Source organism: Grus americana, chromosome 11, assembly GCF_028858705.1.
Source record: "Grus americana isolate bGruAme1 chromosome 11, bGruAme1.mat, whole genome shotgun sequence".
Lineage (NCBI taxonomy): Eukaryota > Metazoa > Chordata > Aves > Gruiformes > Gruidae > Grus > Grus americana.
In genome coordinates this window covers 6532158-6555098 of record NC_072862.1, presented here as the reverse complement: position 1 = coordinate 6555098, position 22941 = coordinate 6532158, and the positions used below count along the sequence as shown (strand labels likewise).

General features: G+C 41.8%; 1 protein-coding gene across 1 annotated transcript in view; it reads left to right on the top strand.

The window, feature by feature from the left end:
- TAFA1 (TAFA chemokine like family member 1) overlaps positions 1-22941 on the top strand; it is a 228561-nt gene that overhangs the window by 180001 nt on the left and 25619 nt on the right. The gene's annotated exons all lie outside the window — the stretch shown is intronic.

Genomic DNA, 22941 nt, shown 5'->3' with positions numbered 1-22941 from the left:
CGCAGCCCAAAGGTGCTTCAAAAAGCCAGGAGTTGTTTCAGCTGGAGTTGAGGTGGCCTCTGTCCTGGGCTCTCCTCACCCTTCCCATGGCTGGGCTTCCAGGGGTGGTGGTGTAGCCACAGGTTTTGGAAGCACCCAATGTTTCCCCTTTGGGTCTGTCATTTGGCATTCAGCTTCCCCCCAAGCGAGTGAGAGGGGGTAGCTGTACAAGCAAACTGGGAGAAATGTTTTGTTCTGGGTACCTTTCCTCAACCACGTGCTGCAAAGTCACTGGCGAGGGAGCAGGGGCTGGTCCCGCTGTAGCCCAAAGTTAGACAGCAGTATTGGTGGGTGTTGTGGACTGGAGGATTGTGTAGACAAAGCTCTGAGGCTTGCACATTCTGCCCCAAAAAGGTGAGAGATTGGGGGTGCCTTGGAGGGATGGAAACCTCCTATTTTCTCAGCAAGGATTTGTGGTGTGTGTGTATCCAATTTATATATTTAAGATATAAAGAAAATGTTTTATTTTTCAAAAAATACTTTCAAATTTTTAAATTTTGAGGCAGTATTTCATAGCTTGTTACACTGGCAATACGATTCAGCTTCTGAACTCGTGACTAAAAACACACTACGAATGCACCTGTGAATGATTACGCTTTAATCCACATTCTGTCATTCTGTTATTGCTTAATTACCCTGATAAAAAGAAGCTTTTCTTTTTCTGTTAAGCACACTCGTAAAACCGTAGGTGAAACTTACAGCTGGTCTTAACCAAAGATCAGCTGCACACGCCTTGAAGAATTTCATGTTCTTCAGCAGGTCATGAAAAACAGAGGCACCGGCTGGAGCAGAGAGACACCATTAATTCAGATCTCATAATTCTGTTCAGAGAAGAGGAGCTCAAAGAATGCTGCGTTAAGAAAAAAAGTCGGGTGCAGGTGTGGACTGGAGCCTAATTGCTCTGTCAGGATTACAATAAAAAGAAATGTTATTGTCTGGAATTTTGAAAGGAGTAAGGATAAAACAATGGCTAATATAAAAGCGCAAAGCTAGTCCCATTGAAGTCACTGGTAAGACTCGCAGTGACTTCAAAGCCAGCAAACGTGAACTACAAAGGGATGTCTTCCCCTTTCAAGTTCAGTTGTTGTAGTCAGCCCATAGCTTCTTTTGTAGATGGCTGGTAAACGGTTCAAAAGCCCAATATGCTGCTCGTAAAAATTAATAGAAGGGGCATTTTCTTTGGCCTTTGTTTTATCTCAGACTTTGCTTTGTGACTTTTGACATACTGACCTGTTTTGTCTTAAAACTTTGACCTATTTAGTGGTTCTGCTCCCAAAACTTCCCATGGGAGTCCCGTTGACATCAGTACTTCAACTCACACAAAGATTTGGGATTTGCTATTTCTTTTGTACATTGAGGACATTTCAGAAGTTCATCTGCTTTTTTTTTACCTTCTTTACCTACCGTAGTGAAAGGTTTAAGACCATTTAATCTCACACTGTTTTTTACACTGTATACAATTTCAAGCCATAATCTGTCACTAAGAAAACTTGCTTGGGTCCATTAATTAAAAATCCATGGGCATTCAGGTACAACAGTATACTCACCCAAACAGACTGATCACCTTTGAGAGGTGACAAGGACTGGGAGATCCCATGTTAGCAGTTCGGCTCCCATCTGTGGTTGATTATTGCCTTGAGCCATCTCCACTTGACGGCTGTTTAGTAGTATGTATAAAACAAGCTCAACCTCAGTCTTGCCGTGTTCATACCATTGGCCAAACTGTGATATAATGGGATCAGAATCAAGCTTTTGGTGTTTCTAAGTCCAATTTAATCAGAAAACACCTCATCAAGGCTGATGATTTGACAGTTTAAGTTGATGTTACAGTGGAGAGATTGCATTGCTTTTCACTCCTACCAGTCATTGCTCCGGGACACAACTGGGCTGCGTGGGTGGCACTGTGTGGAGAGCTGGCTTTGTTTTCTGTTTAAGAGAGAATACAATTATATGTAGGAGTCAGCTTAACCTTTTTAATAAGTATCAGGGGTGATAAATGGTCCTTTTGTCCTCTTGTGGTGAGATCTCATCGTGGGTAACACACCATCATGGTACACAGGACTCACATATGCAGTCCTCCTCCTGAATGAGCTGAAATTCAGGCTGACTATGTGTTATTTACACTATGAAGGGTGGGATGTTGCCATGTTTTCCCCAGCATCACTTTCTGCCAAGTCCAGCAAACCTTTTCTTCTGGGCCTCATCTTAAAAAAGTATACTGAGGCCAGGCTCTGGCAGCCTCATAAGTTATAAATTATTCCTTGCTGCTCATTCAGTAGACACTGTCCTAAAACCTGCCTCAATCACCAATGAATTATGTAGCAACAGTGAGAGTAAAACAAACCCCAAATCTTGTCATGAAACAGAGATGCCAGTTTCTGTTTCTTTGCCTCTTCTGTTGCACATTTACTTTCATGATTCCCTTCACGACTTCAAGGTTGGGTTTTTTTGAAGGATGGTTTTGAACTCTCCCTTCCCTCCCTACAATTTATCTTGCGTGCCACTTGGCAGTAGCACATACCATGGGCATCAGTCTGTTCAGCTCTCTGTCGTGGCTGTTATTATTTTCTCCTTTTGCCCAAATACCTCTCCAGAGCAAGTCCCAGATGGATTTACTTCATTTGTGTTACAGCAGCTTGAGAGGGTCCCTTTTTCTGGGGAAAACAGTGTTGAGCATGTCCAGGGAGTCCTCACCCCTCTGCCTCCAGAGCGCAGGGGACCTGTGTTAGTAACCTACTCGGCAGCAATGCTGTTGGACACAGCGTGTCCATTGGCTGCCTGAAGGTATCAGAGCAAGCTCCTGATCTACAATCCTGCCCACACACTTCAGAGATGGCTGGGGCCAGCACAGGACTTGAGTTTGCAGCTCAGACTAGCATGCAACCCCTCTAGCTTCACACTTTGATGGACCTGCTCGTTCTTATTTTTGAGTTACTGCAGGCACTTTTTGTGTGACGTGCAGGCTATTTCTGCAAGGGTTTTTTAGCCATGCTTCTGAATTTGCACCTTCCCTCTCCACTATGCTTAGAAATAGCTTGTCTTCCTTGTTTCAGAAGCCCATGAATTTTCCTCCCTGCAGTAAGCTCTGTGGGCCTATGAGGGCACCCAGGTGTCAGCACAAATAGCTGGGATTTGTCCCCTTGCTGGCTGTCGCATGGCTAGTGCGATTTGTCCTGTGGGTTGAGGTTTTATTCCTTTGTCTTTGTTAACCGATTTCTTCTTTTGGTGCTGTGGTTATCTGAGAGAAATGTTCCCAGTAACGTCTTCTGCTCCTTTATAGCAATGCCTCTTGCACCTTCCTGGTAGGGTCAGTGGGCACATGACGATTGTCCTTTCAAGTGTCAAGCCCACATCCTTTAGAAAATCTGTTCACCTCTGTGAATAAAGATCAGTTGGTGGCTCCAAAATTTTCGTTGTTTTTTCTTAAGTTAGTTTTCTGTTATTCCACATAAAACTAAAAGAATTGACTAAAACAAACAAACAAAAAAAAAGAAAAAAAACCCTCAAATATTTCTTTTTTAAATAGATATTTGTCTTTTTTAGAATTTTTCACCATTCCCAGTACATCTTTTATATTAAGTGGGACCAAGATTTCTTCTATTTTTCATGCATAATGTGGAGATATTCTTAATCTTGTTCATTACTTCATCAGAGCTTTCTTTTCCTGCCCCATCTTCCTCTTCAGTATGGAATGCACTGAGCATAGTGAAATCCTGATGAAAAAATGTGACTTTTAAATACCTTTAAAATTGCTATTTGAACCTTTTCTAGATGTACTCAGCATATTCTCAAAATATTTAAGTATTATTGAGGGATTTGCATTCACACTGCCTCCTCAAAAGCCTTTTCGCTTTTGCTTTCTTACAACCCAAGACACTTTCTTCAAATAAATGGCTGCAGACTGCTCCGGGTTTGGTGATTCTACCCGATCTTGGCATCATATGGGTTTTCATAACTTCAAAATTGTTGTGACAGTATCAAATATAAAGGTTATACCAACACTGTCATATTTAGGTCAGGACTGTAACGTCCACTTCTCATTCTTCATTGACCTAATCTTCATGCAAAATTGATGTCACCTTTCTGAATAGGCTAAGATTTTCTTCTGCGGCGTGAATAAATTTGGCTGTAAGAGCTAGAGTACAGCTATGGTCAAGTGGCAGCAGCGAATTAATTAATACATTTATGTCTCTTTTTTGGTTGTTCTTTATGGCTTGTCTACACATAACTTGCAGTTTTCTTTGGGTGCTTTCATTAGCAAAACAGTCCTGTGGTCACTTCATTTATTTTATTTCTTTGTTTTGGTTTGTTGTTTTGGGTTTTTTTAAGCAGTTCATTTTAGTTCTCAGTATAAACGACATGAATGTTTGATTGGACATGGGAATCTCTACCTTTTGTACACTCTAGAGCAAAACATGTGAAAATTCTCCTATTTGGAAGTTTCCCATTCCCTGTAAGGATACACACTTCTACTTGCCACTGCATTTTGCAGCAGCTGCTCACATTCCTTCCAGAATATCAGTAAACAGGGCTGGTCACAAACAGTCAGTGTGAAGGAGCAGGAACAGAGGCCAAGTGAGCCTGTGGGGTTACTGAGGAAATATTAATAGAAAAGTTCTGATAATATTCTTGCAGTTCTAATACTTCATATGATTGTTATAAAAATGTAATAGGAATATAAGTGATTTATAATTTTAATACTGTCACTTTTATGCTGTGAATAATGTGCTTTGTACCATATCATTTATGGTGATATTGAACCATTCTGTACAGTTAGTAGGTGGTTATGACCATGTGTTCTTTGAGGCCTTTGAATAATACATAATTTGTTCCCCTATACTGAAGTTTACTGTGTTGCGGGTAATGATGCTCTCAGACACACATGTTTTTAATGCCTAAATTTTTTGTTCCCTTCTCCTCGATCTTCTTCCAGTCTTTTTTAAACTCTTTTAGAGGCAACCTCAATATTTCTTGCACAGTTATCTGTGAAATTTGTTGGACCACAGAGTATGGAATAGCAGAAAAGCATCTGCACTGGCTTTTGAAATTGGTCACAAAGGGACTTTCATGCAGGTTGTGCATGTTGCCAGTGCTTTTAGGAAATGACGTGGTTTTAACACTGGTCAAAACCAATGAGGAAAAAGGAAGGTGCTACTAAAACGCTGTGCAGTTTCTCTGCCTCTAAATTATTCCTGTAAGAAAGGTCTCTGCAGAGAGCTGAGATGATCCGATTCCATGTTGTCTGCAACACAGGATTTGAAGCATTAGCTCTCAGGCAGCAGGACTAGTGTTTTACCTCTCCATGGTCTGCTGTTGTCCTATTTTATACCAGTCATGCTTCAGGGGAAAGGGAAATCACTCACTGATACAGAACAATAAAATGAAATTAATCCCGTATTTCCCTTTCTTCCAAACTGGCTTTGGGTACATCAAGTTTCAAATCACTCTGTGATATATGAAATATTAATCTGCATGTAAATACTTCAGTTTCCTATTAGTTTGAGGATTATCTATCACTAGCCACCATGCGGCCCTGTGAATTTACATCAGGCTTCGTCAGGACAGCATTAACAAACTGACGACAAGCCTTAATGTCCATCGGGAGCACTGTGACTTTGAACCCCCCTCACAACTCTGTCACACTACGGGATGGTTGGTGCTGCCCATCCTTGTTTTCCCATGTGCAACAGTGGGAGCAGAGAGAGGACAGCCTGCATCAGCACACGTTCCCTTTGCTGGCGTTTGCCCTCCTTTCTCTCACCCAGGACCTGCAAATGAAAAGGTCGTACCTGGTACGTCTCTCCTGGGGCAGACAGTCAGTGCAGCCGCGCTGTTGGCATGAGCTAATTTATTTTATTTTTTAAATTATAGATAAGATGCCTCTTGTAGAGCGAGCATCCATAACTGAAGAGTGCTGTGTTCCTGCAGTAGAGGTGTAGCATATCCCCTCGCAGGTCCCCGAGCTGGTGCTCAGCCTGTGCGTCCTCCCACACCACCCGTGCTACCCTAGCTCGACCGGCTAAGAGATGGGCACGGGAGATACAGAAACATCCTGGCTCTCCCTGGAGTCGGTGCAGGATTCGAGCCCTGTAGAGTCAAACGAAAGACTCCTATTGACTGTGGGTCAGGTCCTTAGTAAATGCTTTGTTAGATATAATCCTGTATCTATCAGGACTTACATCAAGTGAGAACGGTTCACAGTCACAAAGCCAATAGTTTTCTATTTATCTAATGTGTACTTTAGGTGGTATCACCAGAAAGCCTTTTTTTTTTCCCCACTCTGTGAAAATGCTTTCAATCAATTCTTATTTCTTGAAGAAAGGGGGAAAAAATGTTTTTTGAAATCCAAGGAGTCAGCTTCTCATCCCTCTAGCTGTGCTTCGGCCTAGATAAGAAGAGATCTCAGGGTCCCATATTATTAATGCACTGTCTATATAAATAACGAGCAGGCTTGGTGAATTATTCCACACTCCTGGGAAAATCTATAGCCCTGTCCTTCTGCAGCACCACTGGAACTGAGCAGGAGACTTGTATTTTTTCAATTTGGTGAATTCAGATGACTTCATTTGTAAAGAGGAAAAAAAATGTACCTGTTTCCCACTAACACCAATTTAGTAAGCTCAAAAAAAGTCACAACATATCACCTGCACTATTACAAAAAAGGAAAAAAAAAAAAAAAGAACGAGAGAGAAGCCCAACTGTGTACTGGAATATTTTAAGACTTTGCTTTTTTCCAGAAACACATCTTCTTGAAGTGCCCTTGCAGCCACCCTGAAATTGCAGCCAGGTCCTGAGAGGTGCTGACTTCAGGGGGAGCAAAAGCAAAACTGGCAGTGACGACGCAGAGTAATTAGTTCATTTACCAAGGCGCAGCAGCTCTCATTACCAGTTTGCCTTCTAATCTGCAGGGCAGAGGCTGAACGGAGCCGAGGGGAGGTATGTGCCTGACCCTGCTGATGGTGGGTGAGCTTTTGTGTCAGAGCACAGCACCGTTTCCTGAACCCAGACCATCAGGGAGCAACCTGGGGAGAGCGGAGAGGGCATGCTTCTCCCTGAACAAAAATATGTACAAATATATATATATGTGTGTGTGTTTGTGCGTGTGTATCTGTGCACTTGCTGTAGAGTCATCCTGCCATGGGCAGTACATCAAAATGCTGTTCAGATGGGTACGTATGTGTTTCCAGTGTTTAAGGTACACAGGGAGGATATTCTGGGTTGGATTTCTAGCTGACCTGGGCCAAGTTCAGGAGCAAGGGCTGCCGAATTAGGCGCTTCCCCATCTCTCAGCAAGGGCTGCGTTGTTTGTGCTGCATGCAAACATCCGCCAGGCATTAGGGAGAAGTAGACAGATGATGATGTCTTTCTGGTGTGAAGATGGTGCAGCTAATGAGATCATCTGACTGTGGGTTTATGTGAGTACATCTTCATCTCAGCTATAATTTATCTCCCTACCTATGTCTTACATTTCTTTCTTTTCCAATTGACATTGCGGTTTCCTGCATAGCAAAGCAACCACCCTTTCTAATATCAAGCCCATAGAACAGCTGTCTAATCCACCCCTGATGAAGTGCAGAGAGCTCACTTAAATCCCAATTTCCGCAGGAAAAAAAAAAAAAAACCCCAACATTTTCTTTTTCTACTTAAGAGGGGAGAAAAGCCATAAGTCATGGCACTATCTCCATCTGTGGGAGGGGTGGTCATTTTTCCAGGCTCCAGCTGACAGGTTTCAGTGCCGACACAGAGGGAGCAGAGCCCTCGCAGCCAACCAAGGTGCACAAGCAGCAGCCTTATGGTGAAATTAGAGAATGGCACGGCCACGTAGCAGTGTGAAGACACACAGGAACATATAATTACTTCACCTCCATGCAGAGGAAAGTAACCTTTCTCTAAAATACTTGCAATAATCCTGCTAGAGGCTAAATGGAAAAACAGTAGGAGTTTTCTCCTCTTATAGGTAGCATTAAGTGTTAATCACAAGACTGGAAAGAGCCTGGTAAGGGGTTTTGGAGGCAGGGAGTGCAGGCACGGAGCACAGCTGGTCACGGCAGTGCACCAGGCACGGCAGGGAGAAAGAAGCACAAGCTGAGTGGGAAAAGAGAGCCTAAATTAGAGAAAATTCCCTTGCAGGGGTGAAGCCAGAGGCAGGACCATACAGGTGAGCCCCGCGAGTTCAGGTAGCATAAGGATAGGGCACGCTGTCTGGCCAGACATGGGGAACAACCACAAGAAAGGGTTTTTGCAGTTTTTGCATACGCGGATCTAGCTTAGAGAGCCCAGATTAGCCCAGAAGAGGGGCAGCAGCCCCCTGCGACCGACCTGCAAATCTGCGGGTGGTAGATGTAGGGGGAAGAAACTTCAGCGATGCTAAGGGAGGCTCCTCTCACAACAAGCGGGCATCCAGTAGTGCTGAGGGAGAGATTTCCAAATCTCAGGAACTACTTTGAAAAAGCCTGTCCAAGAAGAGATCACAAGGCTGGGGTGAGCAGCAGTGTGTCAGAGCCAAAAAGCTTTGCCTGGGGGGAAACACAGCAGTAGCTCAGAAGAGTAAGATCTGGATATCTAGGAGGGACTGTGTTTAAGACCCTTGATGTATTCGTATCCGTCACAGTCACTGCAAGGTATGGAGTCGGGTCTATAGCTGCCCTGCGCAGCAGCAACGAGGCAGTGAGAGAAAGAGCTTTGCTACCATTTACTACATTCGTGTGGACTGATATTGCCAGCTGATACAGGATGTGTGGTGCCTCAGGAGTAAAAGGTTTAAACCTTTACACCATGCCTTTAAACAAACATTGGGTTTATCTGTGTCTTGAGCGACAAAGCACACATGTGCCGTCCAAGTACAACATTCAAAATGCATTCAGAAAGTGGTTTGACACCCAGAGACAGATTTTTCAGCTGGTGTAAACTGGTTCTTGAAATCTAGAGAGACCTGCTAGTTTGTGCAAAATGAGGACATGGTTTGTTGAGTCTAGGAACATGAACAGAATGGCGACTAGCTAATAATCCTCGCTCATGGTCTTTAGGGAATATACGGGACCAGCGTTCAGCTAATCAGTGGCCAAGAGGAGCTCAGAGAAACGTTAAGGTCGGGTTAGCATCTGTGCTGTGCCCCCTTGCGCCAAATCTGTGCAGTAATTCAGATGATAATCTATCTCTGCCAGGAAAGACTATATTACTAAATATCTAATTCTGTATAATCTCACGTCATACATCTTTTTCAGCATTGGATACTGTATTTTCAGTGCACCAGGGCTGTGAAATGCTGCTTGTCTACAGGCATCTCTAATATAGTATAGACAATACGTGATTGGAGTATTTCAGAGCACTAAGATTTTTTTTCTTTTCTTTCAAAGCTACTTTCTATCTATAAACATGGAACTTGTTCACAAGGTTTGAATGTGGTGATTAGGATTTGAACACAAAAGAAGCATATGATTAAGTAAAAATGGAAGACGCTGCTACATAGTGTGCTCTCTTTAAATTATGAAATGAGAACCTGAAGTTATTACACACTGAAATTTTAAAGAGACAATGACCAAATCTTCGTCAGAAGAATGCATATCGTTAATCCTTTTATTGATGCAGTGAGTTCAAAGGAGAGTCACTAATTTAGCGCTGGGATTCTCTGTTATGTTCAACTACATGAACTGATCTCGTAACTGCAACTAGAGGCGGACAAGTCAACAAGTGTTTAATTGATTTCAGACAATTGATTATCCATAAAATTGATCACAGACACATTTTCAGTTCCTCCTCCCAGAATACAGCCAGGTAGCTGTAGGACCCAAACCCCTCAGCAGTTTGTCAGCCCATAGTCTGTTCTGGGCGATTTTCCTGCATTAACATTGCAGAATTGCCTTATATTTAGGAATCAAGTAAGTACATTGCAAGCAAGGGATTTATTTCAAATCTTAGACTTTGTGCCGAGGAAGCGTACCATTCAGCACATATATAGCCTGCAGATTTTGGAACAGGTTTCTATACGTAGGTGTCAGAAAACGGTTTACTAATCCAGTATCTCAAAGAAAGCATAATTCCTCTTTGGGACTTAAGGTTTTCCATAGACAATTCAGTTTACTACAATAACTGCTCAAGGTTAAGCAAGCACAAGTGCTGATGTAGTATGGCAAAATTCAATAATGTTCAAAAAGTGCTGCCTCTCCCTTTAGAAACTATCATGCAAAAGACAGCGGTGTGGAAAGGAGCTATGCTCTACAATTTAAGCATTCTGCCCTGTGTCATTAGTACATAAAACCTCTTCTGCAGGCAGATGGATTGTTTTTAATATGTGGTCTTGTGTAATCATTTCCCTTTGATTACAATTCCTAGGCAGCTAGCATACAGCAGAGTTTTCAAGATGCATATGCATGGTCAGTACATTTTTTTTTTAATCTTCCTAATGCACCCAGAACTCACAAACAGCAAGGTGAAACATCAGCACAAACCATCACTCAGGAATGAAGTTGAGAAGCAAATGACACTGTCCCAACTGAGGACAATGGCAAATCTCCCATTAACTCAAATGAGAGCAGAAAACATATCTCTGTATTGGTTTTAATATTACAAAATGCCCTTTCCTTCTTCTTCAGACCCCTCCACGAAATACCATCAAATGCGGTTGTATGTAATACCGTTATGCAAATAGCAAATGAACTCTATTTCCTTTGGAAATTTCCTTTCCTCCTCTTGAAAATTGCTAACTGGATGAACACATTTTAAAACAAAAGCACCTGTAGTCCCTGTTAAATAAAAAAATAAAGCCCATTAGTACAATGAACACTTGTATCACATTAGTGAGGTCGTTATCCAGGGACACAGATACCTATTGCTCCGAGCAGTATGGGGGAAGGGAGGGAGACCACTGCTTTGAACCACAGAGCACAGGAACGAAGCAGCGAAGGAGAAAATCCATACAGTTTTTGACAGGTTGTGTTTCCTCTGGGATTCAGCTCAGCAGCAATGGCCTGGCCTCATTATTGCACTGGTGCTATTCATTTCTCGTTTGTCTGCGTGCTGTGATGAATTTGGTTCATCCGAATGTCAGGCGGGGAATCAGGTGAGGAATTTGTGGCAGAGCTGGAAAAGCGTCGTGCTTCTCCGTAGCACAGTGAGGGGTCCTTTCCTGGGATGGATGTGCAGTTCTGGCCACTCAGCTTCAAAAAAGGAGGGGAATTAAATTGGGGGCCCAGGTGTGGAGAAAGGCCAGGCTGTGTAGGAGAACGGGCAGCCTCTATTGAGAGAAAAGAGTTGTGGGGCAGCAAAGCATGATGAAGGAGTATGAATCTGGTGTCAGATCAGTGTGTGGGCACCAGGAATGGAGAAAGGCTAAGAAAACAGTGGAGGATTTAATAGATATAAACTCCCCATCATTAAATGTAGGTTGGAAATTAGAAGAACAGTCCTAACTCTTAGAGGAGGTTGGCAACAGCTTCCCAGTAGGGATGCCAGCTAGTTTTGCAGACTTCCAGTGTCTTTTGCCATACTCACAAAAGGCAAAGAAATTAGTATTATTTGATAAAATAACACTGCAGCACACTGGTGAACAATGGAGGTACCGCAGACTGACATAAGTCAAGAAAAAGAGCTGTAGAGCAGGCTCATAAGAATTCATTCGTGTGTTAGAGACACGGCCAACTGCATATGTGCTTTGTCTTTAATATAGCAAGAATTGATTCAATCTAGCAAAAAAAAAATATCTTATAACAAACAAATTACATTAGTTTTCAGGCAGCTGCATTTCATACTAACTAAAGGGTAAAGTCTAGGGGGTTGTGTGATGGTTTTTGAAATGCAATTTTTTAAAACAAAAATGTTTTGCCAATGTTGTGAATTTATGAATAAAAGAAGTAGGGGAAAAATTGCCAAGCAGATAAATGGAAAAGTTTCGTCGCATTTGGAAGTCTTTAGTTACAGTTTGGCTTTATTTGATACAGTAATATTTTATTGTTTGGTTGGCCAACACTGGTATCTTTTTTTAATCCATTTATTTGCAATAACATGCTGATAAATCAGTTTTAGCAGTGAAACCAATTAATTCTCCATTGTAAGTATTGACTTAGATTTTTTTTTAATCTGTTCTATTTGTCGGAGATGGCAGTGCTGGACTTCCCTGGATGAGCAATAATGAGGGACTATTGCAGAATCCATTTCTACTACTCCTCTGAAACAGTGCTTGTAAGTTCTGTGTGGTCATTGCAAAAAAAGCCCAGCATTTGCAAACACAAATTAAGTAAATTATAGCCTTGCTCTCTGGCTTCCATTCTTCAAATGACCCCTGGTCCCCACAAGTGGGGATTCTAGCAAAGCCTATCAGTTTGAGTTTGCAGATTTCCCAGCTGAGTTTGCTCATTAACACATGGCAGGATGGAAACTATGATCAGAAATGACCTGTGATTACAATGGACGTGGTCTACACGTGTTGTGTGTAGTCAGGTTTGGTAGAGAAAACGAATGGAGCAGGTTTTGAAATTCCTAACATTCATCATTACATACCACCCAAATCTGTTTTACTGTTACTGTTTACTGGCACTGAAAACCTTTCAAAAGCTGATACAATTTCCTAATAAAAGGAATAAATTGATAAACCCGGTTAGAAGCTTCCTTTCCGGTTGGAGCAACCCTTACACAAAGGCCTCTACTGAAAACTCCTGCAAGTGCGCGCTGTATTAAATCAGTATATATCTGAAATAATCAGGAACACTCATTTGTAACAAGCTTTGGGTTAGACCCTTTCCATGTGAACCACTTTCATTTTAAGCTCATTATTTATGGTAAGCATAGCCACACTCTTCATGCATTTTGCATATTCAATTTTCAAGCCAAAATATAGGAGCTGCATTAGCTTCAGTGCTCCCAGCAGGTAATCAGCCTCCTGCAATATCAGACCTTATGTCACCAACAGTAATGGGCTGAAATAGTCAGAGCCTCATAAGGACCGTGCCTGCCCAGTTCCTATTAAAATTAATGGGAACTGGGCATCCATTCCCTTTAGGCAGCTTTGAAAATATCAGCCAAAATGTAGTTGTAAGTATTAACCTTTAGGAAGTTAGTGTTGGCAGCCTCCCACTGCTCTGTACTAGTTTCCAAAATGAGGACATCTGATCAGGCACGAGCCCTGCGTGAGAGCCTCCAGCTCCGGTTTGACGGACCACGTCCTTAGGGGCTGCCGGCGGGGAGCAGCTGTGGGCAACTCGCACCTTCAGGCTGTTTTGGCTGAGCAGATCCTGGGGAGTCTGAAGGCAAATTGTGAGGCTGCTCTGCCACTTGTACCAGGAGCAGCCTGAAATGAATGTGATTTTTTTGGTGGTTGTTTTGGGTTTTTTTCCCCGCCCCTGGTTTTCAGAGGCCAGGAAGCCAGTCCCATAAAGGTCAGTAGATGTGGTGTGAAAAGGCTACCCTGACTGAATATGAGGCACTATGGGAGTCTGGGGCAGAAAAGCCAAAAGTGTTACTGCCTAACTGTTAAAATAAACATATTTGGTATAGAAAAAAAACCCCAAACCTGCCTGTGAATACTTTTATATATTAAACCCTGTAAGGAACTTCTGCCCTGCTGATTTTAACTTTCTTTAATTAGAGGTTTTTTCCCCTTTCCTGTCTACATTTGTAAAAAAAAATATAGCCTGGCATTTGAAAAGAAAAAGGGGATTAGAATCATTTATTATTGGATTATTATTAAACCAACAGAAACAGCAATAGAAATTCATGTTTTTAAACAACCTCCAGGTCTCAGGTCTAATCCATACAGATGATGACCTATGAGGAAGTAGCGTTACAGGAATAAATTGATTGTGGTTTAGACCGAAGGATTTCAACCCACCTAATAAACTCTCAGCACTGCATTCCCGAAATGTTACCACAGTAGCTGGAGAGCAAACTGTCCTCTTTTTACATTTTTTCGCCAAATAGTTCTAAAATAACCAAAGTGTAATCAACGCAGTGAGCAGACTGGCCATGGACACAAAATACATTCCTGAATCAGTAAATTGCTAACTGTGAAGCATTTGCTAGGCTCTGCTTTACATAGTATGAGATAAGAAGCAAATCTAACACTCTGGTCTTTATTACTGACTGCTACTAAACATGCAAGGTGATAAATGTGCTCTTTCACTTTCAGCAGTGCATCATTAGTAGAAATCCTGTAAGGACCACCTGGATCTTAATGACCTGTTATACTGCATCTTTGCCACCACTGTAAGTGCCAGCTCTGGTTTTTTAGTGGCTACCCATGCCATTTTAGGAAGTACTAATTGCATTTTGCTGAATTTTGCTGCAGTTTTATTCTGGTGTTACTTTTTTTCTTTCCCTTCCTAAATATGACTGTCTAGTAGTCTTGGACCTGGAGGAAACGCGTAGCTGAGAACATCTGCACTGGCAGATCTCAGGAGCAGTAAAAGGGCCAGCCAGAGCCCTTCCTGGCTCTGCTGAGTGCATAGGTTTTGAGCAGAATTATGGGTAAGGCTTACTGCAGTATTCCTGTGCTCAGGGCACGGATCGTGTGCTTGTTCCGCTAGCTTTTCCTGAAATATTAGGGCTTGCTAAATGTAGCTTTCTGTAGAATATAAATCAGCTACGTTAGTGTAGTGTCCTGCTTGTACAACATGCTTTGGTTACGTCTACCCTTGTATTTGCTCCCTTCGTGGGACCATACTACGATATGTCAAAGAACGTAGGTGCTGCTGCTTCTTCCTACCACGTTTTTCAGCTAAAAATGACAGGTGCCTGGAATTATTACAGTATTATTTTTGTTTGTCTTTTCAATAAGAAAACAAAACCATAGATGTTTGAGACGTTCTTGCCAGGAGTTTTGCAGAGACCAAGGGAGCTATATTTGCACTCCGAAGTCTAACAAGGAACCACAGTCTACTAGTTTATGCTGCAAAACAAGGTAGGCATCCAGCGAGGGCAAGAGCACAGGCTTTGAGTAGAGAAAAAACTTCATGTAAAGAAAAAATTGGGCTGTGGGCAACACGGGAGCGAAGAGAGGTTACGCTGCGGAGTGGGAGCAGACTTGCTGTGTTAGGTAATACTGGATACAGTAAATAACCTCAATCATGTGGAATTTTTTTCTTTCTTAGCAACCTGAAAGAGTGTGCAGTAACTAAATAGATTAAAGACCAACGCTGTTCAGATCACTGTTACTGTACCTGTGAGGGATGAGATAAAAGCGTATAGCGTGGGGGGCAGAGAGAGGGCAGACCCACAGGGTCCTGTTCTACACTCAGTCTGGGGAAACCCTAAAGTAAAGGAGATATTCCTACAGCCTGCTTTCCATTCCCATCCAAAAATACTCTTCCTTCCAATTTCTCTTTGATGTCAAAATAAATGAAAATATTTCATAGTGATTAATGGTGTGCTGGCTACACAGTGAATGCTGGTAGGGATACAGCCGATCAGTGAAGAGGATATTTTCAGAAAACCTCATCATATTTTGTTTTGACTTTATGCTGACATGTTGAATTTTGGCAAAAAAGTGATGAAATTCAGCCAGTTACATAGGCATGCATGTGCGCACGTAGACACATATGGGGAGGGAGAGTCACTTGATGATTCTGCTTCTGGAAGGTGATACCTCACTGGAGAAATGCTCCATTGCTTGACACGTGCTGGACTGCTGGTCACTATTTGCACCTGGACTGTCCTCTTCAAGGGTCATGTTTGCAGGACACCCCGTGTTGCGTGACACTGTGGGAACTGGCAGCTGCTGCGAAGCAGGTCGATGGGAGATGGAGGCGTACCTGCCCCTCACCCTACCTCTGTGCACTCTGTGCGCCTCCTCGTGTGCCACCTTTGAGAATAAAAGGTGACAAATGCCACCGCATCGCTGTTTTCTTTAGGAAATTGGCTTAGTTATTTAAAAAGTGCTTAAAAGATTTTGGAGAGAGGTCCAAAAAAAACCCCACCTAATGCAAATCAACTCAGAACAACTTCTAGGTTTTGACAGAACTTGTTAAACATAAAGCCTATACTGTATTTATTCACCTAGAGACTTCAACCATTATATACAAAAAGGAACAACTACAGCACAGTATTGTTTCTTTCACTACCATTGATCTTTAGTTTCACACTTCAATTTTGCCCTCTAGATTAAGGGTGGCCTTTTTGCACTGCTGTGTATGTGAGATGTTTAAAACTTGCTTGAGATTTCGATTTCCAGAGGGTTCTGCAAGGCTGAGGTTGTAGCTTATCTAATATTTTGACAAAGTCCAAGCTCTGTGTTGTAAAAGTCAATTTAGTTTTAAGCTGTTGTTTTCACCACTACAGTGAATAATCCAATTTTTAATTATTTTACATGTTATTTTATTATTTTTATGTAATTTTTGCTTAAAATTTAGTTGTTTGTCATTATTATAATTTTAGTGGAAGGGACACTGGAGGAACAAAGCCTTGCTGGAATAGATTGTTATCCAGTATAATCTATTGATCAGGTCAGGTAGTAAATTAACAGGAGCAGAACACCATTAAATTTTGAACTTAATTGCCTTCTACTTTTAATTTCTATTGGATATAATCAATAGGTGCCAGAGGAAAGTTAAAAGAGTTATTTAGCAAGCCGCTATTTCCTGCAGCATAATGGAAAACTACTGTTTCATCCTCTAGTTGATGCAAATAATTTGCAGTTCAAGTGTGGCCACTTAAGCATTTTATCAAAGACTCACTTTTAGTTCTGTCTTGATTAATCTTCTTCCCTTCCAGAAAGAAATGTCATTTAGGGACACAATCTGTTTTGGTTTAGCTGCCCCTTTGGTCTTTGCACTTACATTGATGTTGCAGCAACACCGTTTCCCTCCAGGATCTCTCCAGCCTGTATTCCTGTCTCTAGCCATGCACACACAGAGTGTCTTCAGGGGGTGTTCTCGGGCCATTATCTTATAATATCATTTCCTTTTCCAAGGAAATGCAATGTTGCAGCCAGTGGAAATGAAGACCATGGCCTTGGTCTTGACTTTTCTTCTTGGTGGTTCTACTAGCTTGTTTGGGCAAGTTGCTCGTCTCTCTTATTTCCCCTGCCTGCAAAACAATACCATAATCAATTGTCTTCACTGAGGTCTAGTGTCAAGCTGATGTGTTGTACTCTCTTCTAGAACTCCCTGTGCTGATGATACACCTTGTTCTGGTCTCCAGCCTACTATTCAGTTTGTTACTCCTTGTGTCTCACATTTCCCTCTATAGTAATATTTTAGAAACTTCTTTTTTTTTACTTGCTGTTGAATTCAAGTATTGCTTATCCTGCTGTAACCTAAAACCAGTTCCTTATAAATCCATATCTCAGTGCTATTATTATTTTTACACCTCTCTGAACACTCTTTCCATTACCTAGTCTTTTGCTAATAAAATGCTGCAAAGGAAACACCATGTTTCAGGTGGCCCGCTGCCAAAGCTGTATGCCCAGTATCACTGCCCTGTGGAATCACAGGGACATTAAAAAGCCATTGAACGGAGAATAGACATCTGATGCAAATTAGGGGATTATTGCAAACTTTGGTGGGCCATGGAAGCTGTATTACTGAAGCAGCACGCAGATTAAAACAGGCCAGGGTATTCATACCTCATATTTTACAATAGTGTCAGTTCTGTGCCAGTGGTGCTATTCCATATTTATAACTTTATATTGGCATAAGGTAATTCACATTCAAGCTAATGGGAGTTTTCTAGGAGTGTTGATTCAGGTTCTCGATGAGAAATGAGTATAGCCCCTTTTGCACATCTTTACAGCAGAAATAGCAGTTAGAGTAGAGAAGAGTCTACTTGAGATTTTATGAAGTGGTGCATAATGATGCACCAGATAGACAGACCTTCATAGAAGTCTCATTTTCTGTGAGAGCTGACCTATACTCCTTCTGAAAACCAAATCTCTTCAGGGATTGGCAAGTTACCCACCTCAAAATAAAGTCAACACATCCAGTGAGCCTTGCTCTGAAATCTTGACCTACATCTGTCCACAATTCTCTCCATTATGAAATGAGGATAACAGGTATTTTACTGTGAGCACATTTGATTTTATTCAAGTCCAGTATATTTGAAAAAAACATTGCTTGCTGTCTATGCAAATTCAAAAACTGCCAAATCATCAAAAGAGCTGAGAATGAATTTACCTCTTTGACAATTATTCCCTGTCACATTGTTTTGGTTAACAGGGAATTCATCACAGGGGAGTAGAAAAAAATAAAGCCTCTTGACAGTTACAAGGAATTAACTGTGCTCGCAATAATATATTTTCCAAGGGAAGGCTGGAGGGCAGAGTTTGACAGTGCTGAAGCCGTACCATGTACAGTGATGTCCTATGACCACCATTGTAAATCTTAAGCGCAGACCAGAGGGAAGGCTTGTTGGTCTGTGTTACAGACTAGTGTGAATTGTGCACGACTCGCAGTCCCAGCTCCCAGGAGAGGCTGAAATTCTTCTGTTTTGGTGATTCCACCGGTGCCCACAGCATCACTGGTCCTCATGAGCAGACAGACAGAAGAGTTGGTGGTGTGCCTATGGTATATTTAGGGAGCTGAATCACAAAGTCCAGGTGCCCAAGAAAGCCTGTGGCCAAGAAGGGAATTGGATGTGGGGCTAATTGAGGATCTCTGGCCAGGGTGGTGTCAGCAGTTATAATAGCATTCTCCATTTCCCATGGAGAAGAGCTTCTCCTTCTATTTCTCGCTTCTGCCAAGAAACGGATAAAAGGAGATTTTTCTCTGTGTCACTGAGGAGAATCCCCTTTTCATCCGAATGAATTATGCTGTCTCCAAGGCGCCAGATTAATCTGTCTATGATATCCCTTGTGTATTGTTTCTCGACTAAAACATATCTGTGTTTCTTCTTTCATGATCAGCGGGTACAAAGGAAAACTAACTCACACGGTAGTCTTTTGCTGCTACCCACTGCCATGAAAACCTCTACAGGAATGATTCAGCCCCGCTGAAGAAGAGAGGTACCAATATACTGCTCGATAAGCCAGCAAAGATTTGCTGTGCATTGGGGTAAAGTTTCACCCTTGAGTTGCCTTGTAAGAAGCCTCTGGAGGAGATGCTTTAAGCATCTGACACAGTTCCCTGGAAGAGCAGCAAAGAGAAGCAGCTGAGATGATACTTTGATGCTGTGCCTGATCCTCTCTTGAAACAACCCTGGCTTCTTCTGAGCCTCTTTGAAAGGGAAGTAGCCACCTGCATCATGCATGCAGCAGCCTAGGTCCAGTCCATACTTCCACGTGAGACAGACATTTGCAATGATCCCCAACTATTTTGGAATGAGATGCGGATAACAAGACAATATTTATGTTAAGGTTGATGATGAGTATGGTTTGTCTCAGTTGAAGCTCCTTCTCTGGCTTGCTGTCATCATAAAAACCTTGTGAACTATAGATTATTGCATTATAGGTATATGCACCAGGAAAGGCAGACAAGGTAGGAATTCTCAGAGACACACATGAATTAGGATTAAATGGAGCAAACTAATTCTCAATCAGATCTAGTCACCACTAAAATGAAGAAGATAGAAAGAGACAGAATCAAAATTAGCGAGATAACAGATTGCATTTCTGGTTAGGAAGAAGTCCTGCATTATGAAATGCTGGTGGATTTAATGTTCAATTCTACCCTTATTTGCCATGCACATTGTAAAACATATTTGCAATCACCTTCTAGTTGAATCGGGGCAGTGAGTTTTTGTTTTTCTTAGAGTACTTTATGTTTTATAGCTTAGAGCCTTGGCAGAAGTCCATCTACGGTAATATATGATTCACATCATTGTTAGGCTGGGGACTGCAACTGTTGCTGTTCTGTCTATACCCTGCTGTGTTTGTGGAAGGATCAGGATTGGAGCTGTGAGGTTTTTCTCATGATCCCTAAATCCAGAAGAGTATTTGCACCATTTTTATCCCTAGAAAGTTATCTACTGCTTACAACTCACTTTCCTGAGAAATAGTCAGACAAGGCATATTGAAAAGCAGGCTTATTTTGTGTATTCTAATACATAAGAAACTATACCAGACAGTAACCCTGTGACCCTAAAAAACCCCACACCACCACAACAACAACCCCCCTCAAAAAAAGCCCAAAAGAAATGAAAGAAAGAATCCCTCCCCCAAAAAACTCAGCTCTTTGGGGGCTTTGCAAAACAGTTCTGGGAGTTTCAGGTAAAGAGAATATATTCTTTGCATAACTGTTCAAATTGAATGTGTTGATTCTATACATAAATTGTTTTCAATTCTGTCTTGTCATTCAGTCTAAAGGGAGTTTCAGTGGCACCTTGGTGGAGTTTCTCCAAACATTGGTACTGGCAGATATAAGATGGCCTGCTTCAGCTGCAGGGAAGCTGACGGGAAGCTTCAGCTTCTGGGGAAAACTTTGCCATTAATTTCATGGCCAGCAGAACTAACAAATTACGGCTGCAAGAAACCTGTATGACATGCTGCAGATGGAAAGTTCTTTATACTGCATCACTGGTAATATGAGTGTGAAACCCCGCCATTTATATGCACACTGATTCCAACAGTTTCAGTAGAATCAGGAGATTTCCAGATCTTTGTGCTGAATGATAAGCAAGTGCATTTTATAAAGATATGCTCAACATCCCTATAAATAACAATTTTTCTTTTTGCCTTTGCAAGCCATCATCAGAAGGTGAATACTTCTTCACTTCCTCATTCCTATCCTTCATCTGCCCACATAGCCACAACAGCATGCTTGTACAAATGCATTAGAATTTCAGCCTTGCAATTTAAATGTCAAGTCTTCAATCTTATTGCAGTACATTTAGACCCTCTTTTGCATACAGCATGGCTGACTTCTTACAAATCTAGTTTTCTTAAAAATGAAAGAAGATGCATCTGTGGCCCTTTCTGATAGTCCCATTTGTTACTCTACCCTTGCAGAACAAAAACGTAATGCAGCATGCTATGCTGGGAGATCAGTCACAGACAGTCCCTTAGGGGTATTAAATAGATAGTTGTATTGTCTTTGTGGAGCTGATCTGACTCCACTTCACTAGATTTTAGCAAGGTCTCACTGAAATGCTGCTGGGATTTAGCCTCACTGTGATATAGCCAGGCATCTCGGCACGGGGAGATGATGTTGCACAGTTGTGTCCCTACTGCCCATCTCTTTCAGTGCCCTGAAAAAGAGAAAAGACAGCACAGAAATGCGTATGTATACACATATATGTAATCCATTTCACAGCTATCTGTTTGTCTAGATTTCCGCCCCCCCCCCCATCCTATATAGTTTCTTCAGATAGAAGAGAGAAGCTCTTCCTTGAGAGAAGCTGGTTGCAATCATGCTGAGTGATGATTTGGGGGGGTGTTGCAGACTGCTGAAGACAGACCCAGAACACATACACACACTGGGTGCAGTAATGAAGTTGCAGACATAACCTGCTCCTCTCTCTCTCTTTAGCACAAACTAGTATTGAGGATCTCACTTTCAAAGACTGAGGGCTTCCAGTGAGTCATCTAAATTCCACAGTTGGGCCACCTAAATGACTTGCCCTCAGTGGTTTTCTAAATTTAAAATTACAATTTAAACCAAAAAGCACTAACAACTGTACAATTCTTTTTGTCAGACTCGTTCCATTTGAAAGTAATAGCAAATACAATGACTTAAAAACATTGTTTACAGAACCTGTTAGATTTTGAAGAATTTCCTTCCAAACATGTGTACATGTGTACATTGAGAGATCTCTCTTGGGTCAGGTTTTTTTTAGTATTAGAAAAACCTTATTTTTATAGCTATATAAAATGTTACGGCCATTCCTAAAGAATTCATGAGTGCCTTTTTATTCCACTGCCCACACTAAGTGGAAGGGAACTTGCCACTAACCTCCGTCTGCACAAAGAGCACACAAATATAACCCAGTATTTCCACTGAAGCATAGTGGATATTTTTACCCTTTCTGCCCACGTCTTTTGGAGCAGCTTCTACAACCCATAGTGATCCAAGGACAGGAATATACTTTCCCTTCCACCTTGGCAGGGCTTTACTGTGTCAAGGCAGGGCTCGGAAACTGCTCTGAGATCCTTGCAGTGGAGGTGCTAAAAAAAACCATGGGAAACTGCTGTGGTGTGATGATGCACCGACTTTGCTGCATGAGCCTCCCCATTACTAGAAAAGCCTTTGGAGGTCAAAAGCTGTCCTAGTTTGACTATTTCTACCTGCTTTTTAATGAACAAATGCTGACACTTTGAATAATTCATTTATATTAAAATACAAAATCTCGAAGCACATCAGCCACTAAAGACACTTCTTTGCAGATGACATTCTGCATTTCCCTGGCCAGGACTGTTGCTCCCTGCGAGGCAGAGCTGGAAGGTCTCCCCATGAGCTCCCAAGGCAGAATTGAAGTCTTGAATGCTCCCTGGCCACGAATTGAGCCCCTGAATGCACAGTGACTGAATATTCATTTTGTCCATTCTTCAAAAAAATACTTACAATTTAAAGTACAAGAATAGCTCCATTCATAAGCCGCTATGTGAGACAAGTCTCTGCCACCAGTGCCATATCTACACTTCTTAATAAGAAGCGAACAAAGCCGATATATTACCATGTATAAAAATAATGAAAAAAAGATATCCAGAGAGAGAAATTACCTTTTTGTCATAAAGTGATGTGGGTTGATTATAAGCATGCGTATTATTTCTCTTTGTTGTTCACTTCATTGTGCAGTCCGGGAGAACAAGGAAGCCGTGTGCACCTGCTGTATGGCTGGATGATATTAGGGCTTCAACATTCGGAACAGCAGATACTTAGGGTAAAACTTTCCCCTGATTTGAGCTGAACTATTCATCACACACATAGCTGTCATTAATCTTACATGCAGAGCCAGGCTTCTCATACTTCAAAATCTTTGGAGAGGCAGCTTTTTAATCTATATTTGGTTCTTCTTTTTTCCACTACTGAGATTGATTTCTCTTTG